Source organism: Budorcas taxicolor, chromosome 23 (genome assembly GCF_023091745.1).
Source record: "Budorcas taxicolor isolate Tak-1 chromosome 23, Takin1.1, whole genome shotgun sequence".
NCBI lineage: Eukaryota > Metazoa > Chordata > Mammalia > Artiodactyla > Bovidae > Budorcas > Budorcas taxicolor.
Genome location: NC_068932.1, coordinates 26,700,402 through 26,720,650, shown reverse-complemented (window position 1 = coordinate 26,720,650; position 20,249 = coordinate 26,700,402).

The window sequence follows — 20,249 nt, the reverse complement described above, 5'->3', positions numbered from 1 at the left end:
ATCCCTGGTGGCTCAGATGGTAAAGTGTCTGTCTACAATGCAGGAGACCTGGGTTTGAGCCCTGGGTTGGGAAGATCCCCTGGAGAAGGAAATGGCAATCCACTCCAGTACTATTGCCTAGAAAATCCCATGGACAGAGGAGCCTGGTAGGCTACAGTCCATGGGATCGCAAAGAGTCGGACATGACTGAGCGACTTCACTTCACTTCACAACGTTTTATATATTGTGCTTTCCTATTCAGATGAAGTATTTTCTAATTTTATTCCTTGATTTTTCTCATTGACCTAAGGTTTTTTGAGATGTATGTTGCTTAATTTTAAAATATTTTCACTTTTCCTTTATTTTTTGATGATTGATTTATAAATTTCATTACAGTCAGAAAAGATATTTTTTTATGAGTTCAAGTTTTCCAGACTTGTGCAGTTTATTTTATGGCCCAGAGTATGATCCATTTTAGTGAATGTTTCATGTGCACTTGGAAACAATGTATGCTCCATGGCAGATATTGCTGACCTGTTTTTCTCAGTTTTTCCATTCTACAGTTGAAATAGCCCTTTGGTTTCTGGAATCCCCTCTTGGATTGTGAGAATTAAAGTTATTCTTTTATGATAGTGGAGTAGAAAATCAGAGGAAATATAGGTCCCTGAAAACTTTTTGAAACAAAGTCACTCATATATATTTTATATATTATAAAATATATAATAGAAGCTTTTATTTAACTTAAAGTATAAAGAGTTTGGGCTTTTTGTTACTTTCCTGAACCTAATTCCAATTATTTCCTTATACTATGTTGTTCTCTATGTCTTTTAATGTATTTGGTTTATGGTGATAGGTGTCAGTAACATTAATAACTTTGTAAATTTATGACAGCAATTTTTACAGGTTATCTATAATTACTTCTGTTTCCTTCACTTATTTATGATTGGTGGTATTATATTTTGTTCATTACAATCAGCTCTTCATCACAAATCATTTAAAATATATTACTTGTTCTCTCATTTAGCTCTGCCAGTTCCCTTGTAATCTCTTCCATTCTATATCTTGGCCTTTTGACTTTGTCATCATTGACTATTACAATTTCTGGTTTATTTAACATTGTTTCCAAGATTCCTCACTCATAAGGAAGACAAAGAAAATTTGCTCAGTGGAAGTGCCTTGACTTTGAAGCCATTGGTTGACTTTCCCTGTCAGGGTGCTACAAATGAATTATGATATATCAAGGACACAGCTTAGAAGGGATTGTATCCCCCATGTTGCAAAGACCTAGAATAATAGTTTTAGATGAGTTACTTTATTACTTTGCAGTAAAACACATGCAACTTATGACCTATTAATATTTTAATCTCTTCCTGGGCAATTACATTCAACTGAGGCCTTCCCCACCATCCGGCATCAACTCACTTTTTAAGTTTTACAACTGTTTTCTTCATTTGTACTCAAATCCTATTAAAGTCTATGGGCTAGGGATCAGAATTATACCAATATCTGGTGAGGGGAAAAAATAAACTCATATATCCTTCAAACTTTTCAAAGGTTAAAGTAACTGACTCTGAGCATCAATAATGTTAGCCTATTTTAGGGAAAGAGCCGTCTTTCCAACTCATCTCCTACATAAATCTATTGGAATATAGATATAAGACTGTGACTCTGAAAAAAATTTAAAAAAAATTAGAAAATAAAACTGGAGGGCTTAAAAACAACAGAATTTTATTATCTCAAAGTTTTTGAGTACAGGATCAATGTATTAGAAGGATCAGTTCTTTTTAACGCACTATCCATTCCATGTCTGTATCCTACGTTGGTGGCCAGTAATCTTTGGTGTTCTTGGGTTGTAGCAATGTAACTTCTGCCTCCATCTGCACTTGACCTTGTCCTCAGTATATCCCTGTTTCTCAAGTTTCCGTCTGCTTTTCTTTTATAAGAACACCTCAATCATCCTAGGATTCTTAACTTAATAATATCTACAAAGATATTTTTCCAAAAAAAATTACATTTATAGATTTTGGAGGTTAGGACATGGGCATTACTTTTTGGGGAATCACTATTCAACCCATTTAATGTGCATCAAACCAATCAATACTAAAAGAAATTAACTCTGAATATTTTTTGGAAGGACTGATGCTGAAGCTCCAATACTTTGGCCACCTGATGTGAAGAACTGACTTATTGAAAAAGACCCTGATGCTAGGAAAGATTGGGGGCAGAAGGAGAAGAGGGCAACAGAGGATGAGATGGTTGGATAGCATCACCAACTCACTGGACATGAGTTTAAGCAAACTTCGGAGATAGTGAAGGACAGTGAAGCCTGGCATGCTGCAGTCCATGGGGTTGCAAAGAGTTGGACATGACTGAGTGGCTGAACAACAAAAAAATGTGGATTACATATTTGGTTACTTATATTTAGGTGTTTCATTTTCATATTTGGAAGCTATAAGAGAAGTCACAGGACAGGAACAGTGTATCTTCCATAGAACCAAGGGGAGATGGTACAAGTTGGAATATTCAGAGTAGGAAAGAGATGCTCTGTAAATACAGACTTCACACTATGTTATGAACTCCTATGTGTATCTCCTCAGAATATTGCCATTCTTATTGTACAGGGTGAATATAGGTATTTTATTTCATGCAAAGAGATTACTTTACACAAAATCATTATTTTCACTCTCGGATTTCAACGTAATGTAATACTTTCAAAAATAGCTGTTGATTAAAAACAGGTAAGAGTACACTTGGGTAAAATAAGCGTGTAAGGTCTGAATGATCTGTCATCTAAGGTGTTAATGGATTTTGTTGGAAAACTTACTGAACCACTGCTGATGGTTATTTGTGAAAATTTACTGAGAACTGGGAAACGACAGAACTGAATGCCGACATTGTATCAGTTTTCTAGGATAGAAATAACGGCTATCATGGTAATTATGGCTCAGTGAATGTAACTTATATCCTTCAATAATGGGACAACTATTAAAAAGAAGAACCTGTTAAAAACCTCTCAAAGGTAACAAAATCATGAACAATAAATAGAATTGGTTTATAAAGAAAAAAATTGACAGATGGGATGTAATAGCTTTTTGATAGGATTACCAAATTAATAGACTATGGAAAGGAAGTGATGGTAATATGTTTTTATTTTATTATATGTGATAGTCTCTAGTGGATTTTACATCAGTTCAAATTTTCTGGAAAATGAGTAGTGCCTTGTGGGTTGAAAGCTACTTAAGGTCTCAAACAGTAGAAAATCAACTGCAAAGTATCTAGTTTGGGAGCAAGTAGGATACTCTGATCCATTTGAGTTTAAAATGAAGCTGAATTTATTAAATCATTTGAGATCTCAAAGAGATAATTTTGTTGGTAGAAACTTTTTATCAGTTTAGGGGAATGAAAAATGTAAGACATTTATGCATGCCAATAAGACTAGCACTCAATGGCCATTTTTCTTCCTTTTACATGTAAAGTAGGAAGGTGATAGAATTGGAAAATAAAGTGATCTAGTAACTAAAAGTGAGACAAATTATTGGAACTTGGGCTTCAATTCAGCTCTGAATGCTATAGTCTAAGAGGCTCTTTGTTTCCTTCATTTTTGATAAAAGATATTTTAAAAGCATATTTTCTTGTTTTAGTTGTTTGATGCTTAAGAGAGTTTCCCTTGGGATGGTTTGATGCAATAGAGGGGAAAGAGGTTTTTTAAGTTTGAAAGGATATGATATATACTGGTGTGATATTAAGGATTTGGATAGGAAAGAAGGTGTAATAGGGTCATTGTTGTTCTTCAGTTACTAAGTCGTGTCTGACTCTTGGCAGCCCCATGGACTGCAGCACACCAGGCTCCTCTGTCCTTTGCTATCTCCCAGAGTTTGCTCAAATAGACCCGAAAAATTGGGATTGAGAAAATTTTGTTAAAAATATTGCATAAATGATAGAATAGCATTGTGTAATATTTCCTATGTATTTAAAAGATATAAAATGATATGATAAATTAATTAAAATCAAAATGCAAAGTTTTCTGTATAGCATATGCTTAGCTATATAAACAGTATGCAGAAAAGTGCAGGAGGTAACTTAAAATTATAATCATTATTCTTTTTGTGTGTTAGGATTTCTAATGATCTTTATTTTTTGTGAATGCTGACTTTTTCAAATTTTCCACCATAAAAATGCAATACAGCGTTAATCAACCTTCTGAGAAGACATACTTTTTTTTAAAAAATACTTTAAATTTTTATTTTTACTTTATTTTACTTTACAATACTGTATTGGTTTTGCCATACATTGACATGAATCCACCATGGGTATATGTACAAAATATGTTTCCTTGAAATAGGACACAAAATTTGAGTTAAGAGCAAGCAATTTTTAAGTATTTGTGATAGGAACTATATGTAGATTATTTCCTTTAATCTGTAAAATAATCTTTTGTGGTAGATGTCAATTCTAATTGTCCCTTTGCAAATATGGCTTTGGGTTTTGGATAGCACATTGATTGAAAGATGCCAAATGAATAAATCAAAGACAGTTTAGAAAAGAGAATGATTAAAGAGCTCCGGGTCCTGATTTATGACGTGAGACAGAGTTTATAGAGAGTTCCGTCAGGCATAAATGTGGTCAGAGAGATAAAGTAAGAACATAAAATGTCACAATTATTTAAAGAGTACAGAGCAGGTAAAGTTGGTGAAAGGTATTGAATCATCACAGGATACTGAAGCATAAAATATTTCACTGTGGAGTCAGATCTGATTCTAATGAGGGCCATAGTTTTAAAACAAATATTTGGTATTTTCCATTAAAAGTAATACTTGTGAGCAAAGCATTGACTTTGTAATAGCAAGAGAAGCTAGAGAAATCCTAAGAACAGGTGTGAAAATACAAATCCAGTAATTTCCATTGGGGCACTGATTAAAACTGGGAGATGGCTCTTAATAATGGATCAAAGCAGTGGATGCTAACTAAATTTATCAGAAGATAACCCTATAGGTACCATTATAAATGATGTTTCAGATTGATTATACCTAGGCCTACTTGTCAGGCTTAAGGTCACAAAAACAGAGTCAACCGAAAATTATGTCACTGATTGAAATGTAATAGGTAACATACTTAACCACCTATGAAATGTTCCTGCCAAAAAATCAAACTTGAATCTGATCATGATTCTAGATTTAACATTTGGTTCCAAGCAATATAGGAAATGAAGGGACATGGGGATACAAATCTTTAAAAATCCATAAAATAGCAGAGAACAAAAATCCAGTTTCTGTGACATAATATCTGTAAGGAAATAAAAAGCCAGAAGAGGGAAAATACTTATTTCTGTTTAGAATGTGAAGCAATAGAAACTCTTCATTAATTACTAGTGGAATTCAAAATGTTACTTCAATTTGGAAGACAGCTTGTCATTTTCTTACAAAACTAAAGTCTTACTATATAATGCAGCTATTGTGCTAATAGGTGTTTACCCAACTCATTTGGAAATACCTGTGTACTTAAAACTGTTAATAACAGCTTCATTTTATAATTGCCAAAAACTGAATGTAATTAAAATGTCTTTCAGTAATTGAATGCATAAACAAACTGTGGTATATCCATACAGTGAAGTTTTCAGTGTTAATAACAAATGAGCTATTAAGTCATGAAGATGTGACATGGATAAATATTGGGTACATATTTCTAAATGAAAACAGGCAGTCTAAAGTTACATAACATATGATTATAATTATCTGACATCCTGGTAAAGGTAAAACTGTATATACAGATTAAAAAAATCAGTGGTTGTCAGGAATTCGGAAGGAGAAAGGATTGAACAGGCAAAACACTGAGGACTTTTTAGGTTGGTTTATTTGTTCTGTATGATACCATATGTGGGTGTATGAAAGTATGCATTTGTCAAATTTCATTGAACTTGCAGTTAGAGACATCAATGTTAACTTATATTTAACTTAATATGCATAAAAATGGTTACATAGAAATATAAATAGATATGTGAATGTACATGAGTAATATACACAAGTATGTTTTCTTTGCTGTGTTAGCTGAAAATGCTTAGAAAATGATACCCCCATAACAATGAGCACATCTAGTACCCACATTTTGGTTTCTAATATGATTCTCCAATAAAAGGAACCAAGATCCTTAGGGAATTAAATGATTCCAGGACTGCAGTATGAAATATTCATGATAAGGCTAGAGATCTTACTTTGTCTGAAAGTACTTAAAAATACATCAAGGGCATGTTACAGGAACACACAAGGCTATTGAGGAAGCTACTCCAAGGGCTATACCTAGAAAACTTTGAGCAAGAAAAAGTTATATTGAATTATAAGCACAAAACAAAATATGTTGTTTTATGACCCAAAAGATAAAATAAATATTTATGAGTTCATACTGATAAAAACAATTGAAACCATATATAAATAGAGGAGAAATGAAAACTGCTCCATGCAAAAGGATTCCAAATAGTTATATGAATATTCTGCCCTCAAGAAGGCGAAGAATAATTGCCTAGGACTTCCCTGGTGGCTCAGATGGTAAAGCATCTGTCTACAATGTGGGAGACCTGGGTTCGATCCCTGGGTTGGGAAGAGTCTCTGGAGAAGAAAATGACAACCCACTCCAGTACTCTTTCCTAGAAAATCCCGTGGATGGAGGAGCCTGGTGTCCATGGGGTCGCAAAGAGTCGGACATGACTGAGCAACTTCACTTTCACTTCAAGTGTGGACGGCATATAAGTGCTTCCCTTTCAAAGAGTACAGTATGGAAGAAGCTAGATGGCAAGAGGAGAATAACCCCATAGTGGAGAAAGTACTTCAGCAAGGTAATCAAGGTCAACATTAACATTGGCAGGCTTTGGAGATAGCACACGCTTTGGGTACGATGGATGAAAATGGCGCCTTATCTCTGTGGTCTTCTCCCCAAATTCACAATTCAATTTAATCTTGAGAAACTATCTGACAAATTCAAGGAGAGGGGCATTCTACAAAATGCTTGACTAGTAATCTTCAAAACTGTCAAGGTCATCGATAACAAGGAAAAGGAAGACCTGTCACAGCCAAGAAGAGTCCAAGGAGACATGATGACTAATGTAATGGGATATTTTACCTGGGGTCCTGGGACAGAAAAAGACATTAGGAAAAATCTAAGGAAATCTAAGCAAAGTATGGACTCTATTGTACTGTTAGTCACTCAGTTGTGTCCAGCTCTTTGCAACCCCATGGACAGGCTCCTCTATCCATGGGATTCTCCAGGCAAGAATACTGGAGTGGATTCCCATTCCCTTCTCCCGGGAATCTTCCCAACCCAGTCATCGAACCTGGATCTCCTGCATTGCAGGCAGATTCTTTACTGTCTGAGCTACAGGGAAGCCCAATGTATCAGTACTGGTTTATTAATTATAGCGAAGTATCATAGTAATGCATCTGTGCTAAAACACTTCAGTCATGTCCTACACTTTGCGACCCTGTGGACTGTAGCCTGCCAGGCTCCTCTGTCCAAGGGAATATCCAGCCAAGAATACTGAAATGGGTTGCCATGCCCTGCTCCAGGGGATCTGCCCGACCCAGGGTTCGAACCATCGTCTCTTATGCTTACTGCATTTGTAGGTGTCTTCTTTTCCACTCGTGCCACCATAGTAATGCAGACTGTTAATAGAGGACAATGGGTGCAACATATGTGAATATTTGTACTATTTTCTCAAATTTCCTGTAAACCTAAAACTATTCAAAATAAAGTTTACTAAAAAATTTTGTGTTATTTCTTTAGATTATAATTTAAAGAAACTTACTATACACAAGCTTCCCTTGTGACTCAGCTGGTAGAGAATCCACCTGCAATGTGGGAGGCCTGGGTTTGATCCCTGGGTTGGAAGATCCTCTGGAGAAGGGAACAGCTACCCACTCCAGTATTCTGGCCTGGAGAATTCTATGGACTTTATAGTCCATGGGGTCGCAAAGAGTTGGACATGACTGAGCAATTTTCACTTTCACTATACCAAAAAAAAAAAAAAAAAAAGAAATTTAAATAGTGACTGGATATTTGATATTGCAGAGTTATTTTGCATTTTATTAGTAAAAATCAAATTCCATTTTTAAGAATTTTATACAGAAGTGTTCACAGAAGAAATGATATGATAACCCAATTTGGAAAGAGGATGAAACACATAGGAAGTTTGCATAAAATAAGATTGACCATGTGTTTGTTACTAATTGTTAAAAGTATGCGATGGATTTTGGGAGTTTATTACACAATCCTTTTTACTTCTGTGTATATTTTATATGTTTTAGAAGGAAAAAAATGTTTTTTAAAGCTTAGGAAACATATATACGAAAGAAAATAAAAGAAGAATTCAGGGAACCTAAAAAGACACTGCCATGGATTTCAGGCAGTGTGGTGCAAATATGGTCTGAGTTTCTTAACTGTGGTGTTGTGGAAGTTCATGTCCTAAATGGTTTTAGGTGTCTAGAGAGAAATATAATGCTCATGTTTAGGATGATTTCTGAGGGCAAAGGGAAGGGTTAGTCTCTGGAAGTGTTTGAATAACTAGTTTTGAACCATTTCATCAAAAACATTTTTGCCTTAAACATCCGTCGCAACTGACTCATAATCCATTGAAAAAGTTCATGAACATAAGTGTAAAACAAGCTTTTGTTTTATGAGCCTTAAATTATTTTTTGAAAAATAGACACCAGTTTTGTTGGGGAGGGGTAGTTCTTTTAACTTTCTCTCTTATTTATCTATGCTTAAATATATTTATTTGTGTGTGTGTATGTGTGTGTATGTATCTGCTGCCTCCTTCTCCTCCTGCCCTCAATCTTTCCCAGCATCAGGGTCTTTTCCAATGAGCTGGCTCTCTGCATCAGGTGGCCAAAGTATTGGAGCTTCAGCATCAGTCCTTCCAGTGAGTGTTCAGGGTTGATTTCCTTTAGGATTGACTGAGTTGATCTCCTTGCTGTCCAAGGGACACTCAAGAGTCTTCTCCAGCACCACAGTTCAAAAGCATCAATTGTTCAGTGCTCAGCTTTCTTTATAGTCCAGCTTTCACATCCATGCATGACTATTGGGAAGATTATAGTTTTGCCTATACGGACCTTTGTCCACCAAGTGATGCCTCTGCTTTTTAATATACTATCTAGGTTTATCATAGCTTTTTACCCAAGGAACAGTGTCTTTTAATTTCATGGCTGCAGTCACTGTCCGTTTCTTTGTATTTGGAAGCTCAGAGTAGATGTGATATAAATGTTTGTGGGTCTAGTAAACAATAGAAAATTTCCCCTCAAGACACTGTGTTGCATCTTAAACCCCAAATGGTTTCTTGGTTAACAAGAAAAAAGAAGCAAGATCATCAGCCTACAGCAGTTGTTTCTAAAAGCCAGTGAATCATAGATCAATCAAGAGAGTTGCATCATCGTCGCTCTGAGAATGTAAAATATTCAAGCCACCACCCCAGAGGGTTTGATTTTAATTTATGGATGTGTCCCAGAATTCACAAATATGGCCCAAGAAGATTAGCACTGAGGAAGGCATTTGTGCTCATATAAAATTGATGTTTTCTGGCTTTAGGCAGAGGTTTTCCACTGTAGCTGCACATTACAATCACCTGGAATGCTTTCAAATTAAGCCCATGCAGGGGTCCCACCTCTAGAGATGTGGGGGTAATTAGATTAGGCCCTAGTATTAGCATTTTCAGAGACTCCTTAGGTAGCTCTAATGTGCATATAGAATTGGGAACTACTAAATGGACATCCTTTTAAAATTCCATTCATTAAAACCACTTGAAGTGTATCATTCTGCCCTCTTATTTAAGTCATTTTCCATGTTTTTCCTTTCTTTTCTCTTATCCCATTCCACCTCCCACTCAAACCATCAGATTCTTTTTAGCTGGTGTAATTTTCCCCCCAGTTGGTTTTTAAGAATTTGTACTTGATGAAAATGCCTAGTAGATTGAGTTTACCTCTGAAGGCTGCACGGTGGAGGTGGAACAGGCAGTGTGGGGAGGGAGTAGATAGTGAGATTTTTACAGAAGCATCACTATTTATCTTCATAATGAACAAAAGAGCTGAAAAAATCTTTTAAAAATGCTTTATATTTTCAAGATAACTAACTCTGTATTAGTAAAAACTAATTCTTTGGTCATGTTTCAAATAGGTCAGCACAAAAAGTAGATTTGAGAATCAAAACAGGAAGCAAATACCTGTGGGTCATGTTGCCTGTTTCCTGGGAACCCAACATGTCTTGCCCCCTCAATCTACGAATGCCATCTTTCCACTTGGTATTTTCCTGCTCTCTTTCCTAAGAATTTATCACTTTGCCAGAATTGAGATTTGGCTTCAGAAGTGTTTCAATGCTTGGTCAAAAGCTGCAACAAATATTTGCCTTTGAATCATTCTGCCATCAATTTGAGACATGAGTGTGATGCATAATTTCATTTTTCAAAATGAAAGAGAATAAAATATAGTAGTATATCTACTTTTAAGTGGGGGATTTCTGGACCTTTGCCTCCTTTCAGATATATACAATTGACAGGCATGGATCCACTCATCCCTAGTATATCACAGATGCGTATGTTTTCAGCCTCAAATAATTGCAGTTGAAAAAAAATTAATGAGAGAAAATGTTCTATCTTGGCCTTGGATTAATTAGGTCCTCAAGGTTCCAGCAGCTGAGCCAACAAGTTTTAGAAGCAAAAGAATGCTATTCCCAGAATACAAAGCATAAGGATGCATACAACCTCCATCTACGGGAGATGACAATGAAACTTGTGGCTGCTTTTTTCAAATTGGCCTCTATCTGGGGGGTTCCATTTGTTTTCCTGTTGCAGGGGCTTTTGATATTAGGGTCACAAATATGACCAATGGAATACTGGTGAGGAAATTGGTTCCAGCATGTTGACACCAATTAATTCATTGTTATTACAGTGATATTCCTGAACAAACAATACATATTAGTTTTTGAAGCACAAAATGTGTCCCAGAAAATATCTCCCTTATTTTGAGGTTTCTTTTAATATCTCCTTTGTTATATAGATTTCTGAGCTGTTAGGGATTTGGAATGAATTTTTGGATTTGAAAGTAGTCAAAGAGAATTGTGGTGGACAGACCCTAGTGTCACATCCAACCATCCCTATGCTCTTGTGTTCACATCCTTGTGTGATCCCTCCCCATGAGAGTAGGCAGGGTCTCTGGCTTTCTTTTCACCAGTAGCCTATGGAAAAGATGATGGAATGTTATTTCCATTTTTCATTGTTATGTGGGATTTCATTTAGCATATTGAACCACGGATTTTGTGAAGTAAATGGCCATTTGGAAAAGGCCATGCAGCAAAGAACTTCAGGGTGCCTTTAGGAACTATGAGTGGCCTCTAGGACTTGAGAGTGGCTTCTAGCTGTCAGTTAGCAAAAACCTTAGACCCATGAGTCTAAGGAAATGGATTTTCTGACAGCTTAAATAACTGAAGCTGATTATTCATAATCAAGCCTTCAGATGAGAATGCAGCCCTTGAACCTGTTGATTGTAGCCTTGTGAGACCCCAAACAGAGGACTAAGCTAAAGCATGTTCAGATTCCTAATTTTTATAAACTGTGAAAAAGAGATAATGTGTTTTCTTTGAAGCCTCTGCATTTGTAGTAACTTATGCAACAATTAAGCTTCCCTGGTGGCTCAGATGGTAAAGTGTCTGCCTATAATGCAGGAGACCTGGATTCGGTCCCTGGGTTGGGAAGATCCCCTGGAGAAGGAAATGGCAATCCACTACAGTACTCTTGCCTGGAAAATTCCATGGATGGAGGAGCCTAGGAGGCTACAGTCCATGGGGTCTCAAAGAGTCGGACACAACTGAGCAACTTCACTGGTTCACTGGTTCATACAACAATTAAAGACTAACAAAGTGACTCTTCTGGAGGATTTTAAACTACTAAATTATCCTAGTTGTCATTTACTTACCTGAACCATGCAGTTAAGAAATGACAATTTAATTCCACAGCAGGATCACTATTTTCTGAGTTGGCCATGATCATTATTAAAATTGAGGACTTCCCCTCATTTCTACCAGACACCAAACTTTTGGTAGAAAACAGTTTTTCTATCATGTTTTTAATGTGTTCTTACTATGATACATTGGCATTATGTAATTTTTTCCCCTATTTTCATAAACTTTCATCATAGGGAAAAGAAGAATCTTAATTTCTCATCAATGAAAGTATTAATTCCTGTTTGGCATTACCCAAGGATCACTTTTGGAAAGTAACAAAGGATTTTTTTTTTTTAAACAGAACTGGAGCTTCTAGGGCTTGATAAATTTATTTACCTTGTTAGTGGCTATTCAGTTGTTACAGCTCAAGGCAGGTGACTCAGTCTTTAAAGTAGGACAATGATACAATACATTTCCAATCAGTGGCTAGAAGGAAGGTCATAGTCCACATAATGTAGAATTAGGTACATTGATAAAGAAAAAGGTCTGCATTATTGCATATAGATATAGATTGCCCAAAAGTTGGGAAGACATAACTGTTACTATCTCTGTCCAATCATAATTTTTTATTTGTTTTTACACTCTTAAAAATGTGATATAGTCATTTTTAGTCATCTGTGATATAACTGCAAAGTGAAAGTGAAGTCACTCAGTCATGTCCGACTCTTTGTGACCCCGTGGACTGTAGCCTACCAAGCTCCTCTGTCCATGGGATTCTCCAGGAAAGAATACTGGAGTGGGTTGCCATTTCCTTCTCCAGGGGATCTTCCTGACCCAGGGATCGAACCTGGATTTCCTGCACTGGAGGCAGATGCTTTAACCTCTGAGCCAATAACTGCAGAGAAGTTAATAAAACATATTTAAAACTGTCAGATGATATTAAGACTGAGAAAATGTAATTTCACAAGTAATTCTAGTTGGTCCAGCATCTTTGCTGATTTTTACAAAGTGCAAAGTATATCCTTTTGCAAGGCTATTTTTCCTTTACATATAATAACTAATACTGAAATTTGATATACTTCCATGAGGTGACCATTGTTCCTCCGTCATAGCCTAAACCTCTGTTTCAAAAGTAATAACCTTTTTTTTTTGAACTAAGAAATTGACATTGCTACTCATACTAGCATACAGATAGATATTGATAGAGATCTCTATACAATCAATAGATGTGTGAGATAACAGGTATGTGTATATCTATTCAACTATGTATCTAGCTATTTATGTATCTATCCATCTAGCTAAACTCCTAATTTTATGCTATTGCTCTATGTATCTCTCCTTATACTGCTGCTATATAAATTACTACAGCTTTATGTAACTTAAAATTAGGAAGCGAGTTCTCCAACTTTGTTCTTTATAATAAAAACTTTTGTCTATTCTGGGTCCTTTACACGTCTAAATGACTTTTAGGCTCAACTGCATATTAAAAAGCAGAGACATTACTTTGTCAACAAAGTTGACAAGTCTAGTCAAGGCTATGGTTTTTCCATTGGTCTTGTATGGATGTGAGAGTTGGACTGTGAAGAAAGCTGAGTGCCAAAGAATTGATGCTTTTGAACTGTGGTGTTGAAGAAGACTCTTGAGAGTCCATTGGACTACAAGGAGGTCCAACCAGTCCATCCTAAAGGAAATCGGTCCTAGGTGTTCATTGAAAGGACTGATGCTAAAGTTGAAACTCCAATACTTTGGCCACCTCATGCGAAGAGCTGACTCATTGGAAAAGACCCTGATGCTGGGAGGAATTGGAGGCAGGAGGAGAAGGGGACGACAGAGGATGAGATGGCTGGATGGCATCACCAACTCGATGGACATGAGTTTGAGTAAATTCCGCGAGTTCGTGATGGACAGGGAAGCCTAGCGTGCTGCGATTCATGGGGTTGCAAAGAGTCAGACACAACTGAGCAACTGAACTGAACTGAACTCAGTCAGTTTCTAGGAAAACAGCAGTTGAGATTTTTGATAAACAATTTGGGGAGTATTGTCCTCTTTGTGGGTTTCCCAGGTGGTTCTAGTGGTTTAAGATGCTGCCTGCAAATGCAGGAGACATACAAAGCGTGGTTTCAATCCCTGGGTTAGGAAGATCCCCTGCAGGAGGACATGGCAATCCACTCCAGTGGGCTGGAGAATCCCATGGATAGAGGGGCCTGGCAGGCTGCAGTCCATAGGGCCATACAGTCGGATATGACTGAAGTGACTTAGTACGCTGGGGCTCACATCCTTTTTGTAAGATTAAGTTTTCCAATTCATGGAGACAGGATGTTTCTGTTTATCTAAGCTTTTGTTCCTTTCTTTCAACAATGTTTTGTACTTTTCAGTGTATAAGTCTTATACTTCTCTTGCACAACTTAATCAATAAAGTTATTCCTAAATGTTTTATTACTGCTGATGCTATTTTAATTGCAAGTGTTTCCTTAATTTTATTTTCAGATTGTTCACTGCTAGTGCATAGAAATGCAGTAGTTGAATGTTGTGTGTAGATCTTTTTATCTGTCAACTTGCTAAACTCCTTTATCAGCTCTAATAGTTCATTTTATGGATTGTTTAGTATTTTCTGTGTATAAGTTCAGATCATTTGTAAACAGAGGTAATTTTCCATTTTTATTTCCAAAATGCATACCTTTCTTTCCTTTTTTCCCTCCCGTAATTTCCTGTTCTGCAGTGCAGTTCTGAACAGAAGTAATCAGAATGGATGTATATGGCGTGTTTCTGATCATAGAGGGAGGCATTTCAGTCTATCACCATTTAGGATAGAGTTGTTCAGTTTCTCAGTCATGACCAACTCTTTGTGACTCCATGAACTGCAGCAGGCCAGGCTTCCCTGTCCTTCATCCATCTCTTGGAGTTTGACCAGACTCATGTCCATTGAGCTAGTGATGCCATCCAACCATCTTAATTCTGTCACCCTTACCCCTTCTCCTCTTGCCCTCAGTCTTTCCCAGCATCAGGGTCTTTTCCAGTGAGTCAGCTCTTTGCATCAGGTGGCCAAAGTATCAGAGCTTCAGCTTCAGAATCAGTCCTTCCAATGAATATTCAGGATTGATTTTCTTTAGGATTGACTGGTTTGATGTCCTTGCTGTCCAAGAGACTCCTAAGAGTCTTCTCCAGCACCACAGTTCAAAAGCATTTATTCTTTGGTGCTCAGCCCTGTTTTCCCAGGGTATTTGTCCCCTAAAAAAGCTGCCTCATTTTGGATGATAAAATTATTGGATCACACAGTATCCACATTAATCCAGCATTAATCCTTCCAATGAATATTCTAGGGTTAATTTCCTTTAGGATTGACTGGTTTTATTTCCTTGCTGTCCCAGGGACTCTCAAGAGTTTTCTCCAGCACTACAATTTGAAAGAATCAGTTCTTCAGCGCTCAACCTTCTTTATGGTCTGGCTTTCACATCCATACATGATTATTGGAAAAACCATAGTTTTGACTCTATGGACCTTTATTGGCAAAGTGATGTCTCTACCTTTTAATATGCTATCTAGGTTTGTCACAGCCTTTTTCCAAGGAGCAAGTGTCTTTTAATTTCATAAAAAGTTACTGTATGTTTTTATAGCTAACTTTATCATTTTGAGGAAGTTCTATTCTTTGATTGTTAATGATTTTTCTCATGAAAGTGTGTTTGACTTTTTCAAATGATTTTTCTGTGTTGAGATTACATTTTGTGTTTATTAAATATATAGGCTTTTTCCTATTCTATATATATTATATTGATATTCATATGTTGAATCAACCTGGGATTCCTGCATAAATCTCGCATGGTTGTGGGGTATAATGTTTTTCATATGCTTTGGTTATATTTTTTTGAGGATTGTGTGGCAGTATTTATGAGCAATATTGATCTTTAGTTTGATCTCTGGTTTTGCTTGCCTTTTAATGCTTTGCTTAGTATTGTTATAAAGATAGTACTGGCATCATAAAATGATCTGGGAAGCATTTTCTCCTTGTCTAATTTTTGACGGAGTTTGCAAAGGAGTAGTGTTAATTCATTTTAAAATGTATGATAGAATTCACCAGTTTAGCTCTCTGGTACTGGACTTTTCCTGTGAGAATAAATAAATATATATTTATATATATTTTAATTACAAACTCAATCCTTTTTTATGTCTAGTTAGAATTTTGATTTTTAAAAATCAGATTTAGTTTTGAATATTTCTAGAAAGTTCTTCATTTTATCTTGTTACTTATTGACATGTTTATAACAATTGTTTTTAGTAATTCCATAAAATCTTTTTGTTTCTCTAAGATGAGTAGTATCTCCTTTTTATTCCCAGTTTTAGTAATTTGAGTCTTTTTGTCATGGATAATCTATCCAAATAATTTTTCAGTTATGTTGATAACAAAAAATTTTTTGTTTTGCTTTTTTCTCTAGTTTCTTTCTATTTATTTTCCCTCATTAATTCCTACTTCTGTTTGCTTTGGAGCTAATCTGTTCTTCTTTAGCTAGTTCTCTTTCCTTGAAAATTGCTTTTGCTGCACGTACAAGTTTTAGTATTTTGTGTTTTATTTTCTTTCATCGCAAATATTTGCTAATTTCATGATGACTTATTTTTTAACTACTATTTATGAGTGTATTGTTTAATTTCCATATTTTTGTATATACTCCAAATTTCTTTTTGTTATTCATTTTATTTCATTCCATTGTCAGAGAACATACTTTGTATGATCTCAAATCTTTTAGGTGTATTGCTCTTTCCTGGTGGTCTACTGGTTAGTGTTTGGTACTCTCAATATCATGGCTTGTCTTCATTCCCTGGTTGGGGAACCGAGATATCCCACAGGCTGCATGGCACAGCCAAAAAAGGAAAGAAAAGAAATACATTGAAACTTACTTTATGGACAGCATCTACTCTGTCCTGGAAAATGCTATGTGTACACAGGGGAATAATTTGTATTCTACTGCTTTTGAATGGTACTATTCTATAAATATCCATCAGGTCTAATTGACATATTATTCAAGTCTTCCATTGCCAATCTTCAGTATTATTTTTCAATACATAATTGAATTGTAGTACTGAAATCTTTTACCGTTATTATTGAATCACCCATTTCTCTGCTTTCAATTTTTCAGTTCTACCTTTTTTTGCGTCATGTGTTTTGGACTGTACTTTTAGAGGCTTATATATTTATATTTGTTATATCTTCTTAACAGGTTGCTAGATTTATCATCATAAAATGCTGTTCTTTGTCTCTGGTAAACAATTTTGTCTTTAACTTTATTTATTTAATATTAGTATACCCATTCCAGGTTTTCTTTTGTTAATATTGCATGGTATATATATTTTTTCATCCTTTCAAATTATTTGTGTCTTTGAATCAGTATGTAGTTAAATCACTTAAACTGTTTTCTACTTAACTTTTAATTTTGATATTTAATCCATTTAAGTGTAATGTTAATAAATACCTATAATGTAAGATTTGCATGTTTAACTGGTTGTTTTCTATTTGTCATATATATTTTATTAATCTATTTCTCAGTTAATACCTTATTTTATATTAAAGAGGTATGGTCTTGTGTACTATTTTAATTCTTCTTTTATTTCTTTTACTATGTCATTTAAAAAATTAATTTATTGGTTCTAGGATTAATAATCAACATCACAATTTTAACAGCCTACTTTTATTAATGAAAACATAATTATAACAATATGTTAAAACTTTATTCCTTCATAGCCTCATTCTCTCCTCCCTCCTTTCTGCTGTTATTGCCTTACAAATTATATATCTTTACACTGCATGTTCATATCAATCCAGATTCATAATTAATGCTTTATGCAGCTATATTTTATAAAATATAAGAAATTGTTATAATAAAAATATACTTTTAATATTTACTTATGTAATTATTTTTAATGGTGCACTTTAATTTTTTATGTGAGTTTTATTATCTAATGTTCATTCATTTCAGCCTTAAGAACCCCCTTATACATTTCATTTTGGCAGATTTGCTATGGAAAAGTCATCTTAGATCAGTTTATTTGAGAATATCTTAATTTGACTTTCATATTTAGAAGGTTAACAATCTCCCTTTTAATTTTTAGTTTCTTTTGAACTTTGTATCACCTCACTAGTCTCCATGATTTCTGCAACTAAATCCAGTGTTAACCTTGTTGACAAGCCCTTGGAAACCAGGAGATGCTTCTCTTTTGCTGCTTTCAAGATCATTTCTTTCTCTTTGATAGTTTGATTATGATGTGTCTGTGTGTATATATCTTTGAGTTTTCCTCCTTGGAATTTGTTGAGCTGTTTGGCTATGTAGATTAATCTTATTCAACTAATATTTTGACTCCATAACTCATATTTGGTTCTTTTAAAAAGAATTTCTAATTTTAGACATTCTCTATTTGGTTAGATATCATTTTCATGTTTTGCTCTAGTTCTTTAGACATGGCTTCATTTAGGGCTTCCAACATGTTTGATGCACCTGATTTAAAGTTGTTGTTTAGTGAGTGCAGTTCTGGGTTTCTGCAAGCTCAGTTTCTATCGATTGTTCTATTTTGTTTTTCCTCTATGGACCTTATTTCTTTCTGTGCATCGCTTACAATTTTTAAGAAATGGACATTTTAAATAACATAATGTGACAACTGTAGAAATAAGATTCTTCCCATTTTCCAGTGTTTGTTATTTGTCGCTGTTTAGTGAGTTTTCTGAATTATGTAAAATCTGGACTCTTTTCCATATGTGGCCACTAATGCTGCGTTCAGTTAGCTTAGCAATCAGTTAAGAATTGGACAGATATTTCTTTTGACCCCTGGAACCTATGAGTCTCTGTCTTTGTTGAGAGCTTCACGCATATATTTGATATTTTCAACACTTAGCCATGCAGTTTACAGCTCTGTGTTAGCACTTAAGTTTCTGCCTGCACAGACTCAAGGTTGGGCCAGAAGTGAGATGTTAAGGGCATTTTCAGGTCTTTTCTGAGCATATGCACTGCCCTATGCATGGCCTTCTGCTTTCCTAGAAATATTTTTTGAACTTTTTAGATCTACCTATGACTATCTCATTCCCGGATTTTCTCATTAAGCTTTTTGGTTAGCCAATATTTCTGCCCTGTTATAAAGCACTTCAGGCACCCGCAGTGCTGAGCAATCTCTGGTTTTCAGTAAATGCCTTAGGAAAGAGGCTTTTTGTACTGTGTGTGCTGAATCAAGTTAAATAACATCAGCCTTGCAAATGTGGTCTTTCAGGGAGCTAACAGGTCAAATAATGAGAATTCCCTGGAGGCTGGGCTTTGAGGAAGCTCTAACCCTATAACCCTGTTCTGCCTCTTCAATGTCTTTTTTTTTTTTTTTAGCTGACTGTGTACTATCAGTTTTCAAGGGTACTGCAGATCTGACCGGGAACCTGGGAATAGTGCGAGTTAAATTGCCACAAATCCTGAAGTCCTTACTGAGAATCAGCTGTTTTTCCCAGAGCAGTATTCCCCAGATTGCTTCAAACCCTTGGTTTATTTCCAGAGTCCTAAAAAAAGCTTTGATTCTGTTTTTGCCAATGTTCTTGTGGCTTTTATGGAAGAGATAATTTGGTTTGAATCTGGTCCTCACTCTATCAGTTTACTGACATCTGCACCATTAAATGGAGATTTTAATGAAAGTTTCCACAAACGTATTATGATATTTTCACAAAATATATTACATAATGATAGTATATGCTTGAGTTCATAATTCTGAGACACAGACACAGAGCTAGAGGTTTGTGTGGTTATATTGATGTTGTTCAGTCGCTAAGTTGTGTCTGATTCTTTGTGACCCCCATGGACTGTAGCAAGCCAGGCTTCTCTATCTTTCACTATTTCTCAGAGTTTGCTCTGACCATTGAGTCAGACATGCCATCTACCCATCTCATTGCCTTCCCCTAAATTCTTGAATGACATCTGTGAGATCTTTATTTTCGGTTTCAACAATATCAAAATATCTCTAGGTTGTTCATATCTCAGTGAGGTTCAGTTCAGTCACTCAGTTGTGTACAACTCTTTGTGACCCCATGAATTGCAGCATGCCAGGCTTCCCTGTCTATCACCAACTCCTGGAGTTTACTCAAACTCATGTCCATTGAGCTGATGATGCCATCCAGCCATCTCATCCTCTGTCGTCCCCTTCTCCTCCTACCTCAATCCCTCCCAGCATCAGGGACTTTTCCAGTGAGTCAACTCTTCGCATGAGGTGGCCAAAGTATTGGAGTCTAAGTTTTAGCATCAGTCCTTCCAATGAAGACCCAGGACTCATCTCATCTCGAATGGACTGGTTGGATCTCCTTGCAGTCCAATGGGCTCTCAAGAGTCTTCTCCAACACCACAGTT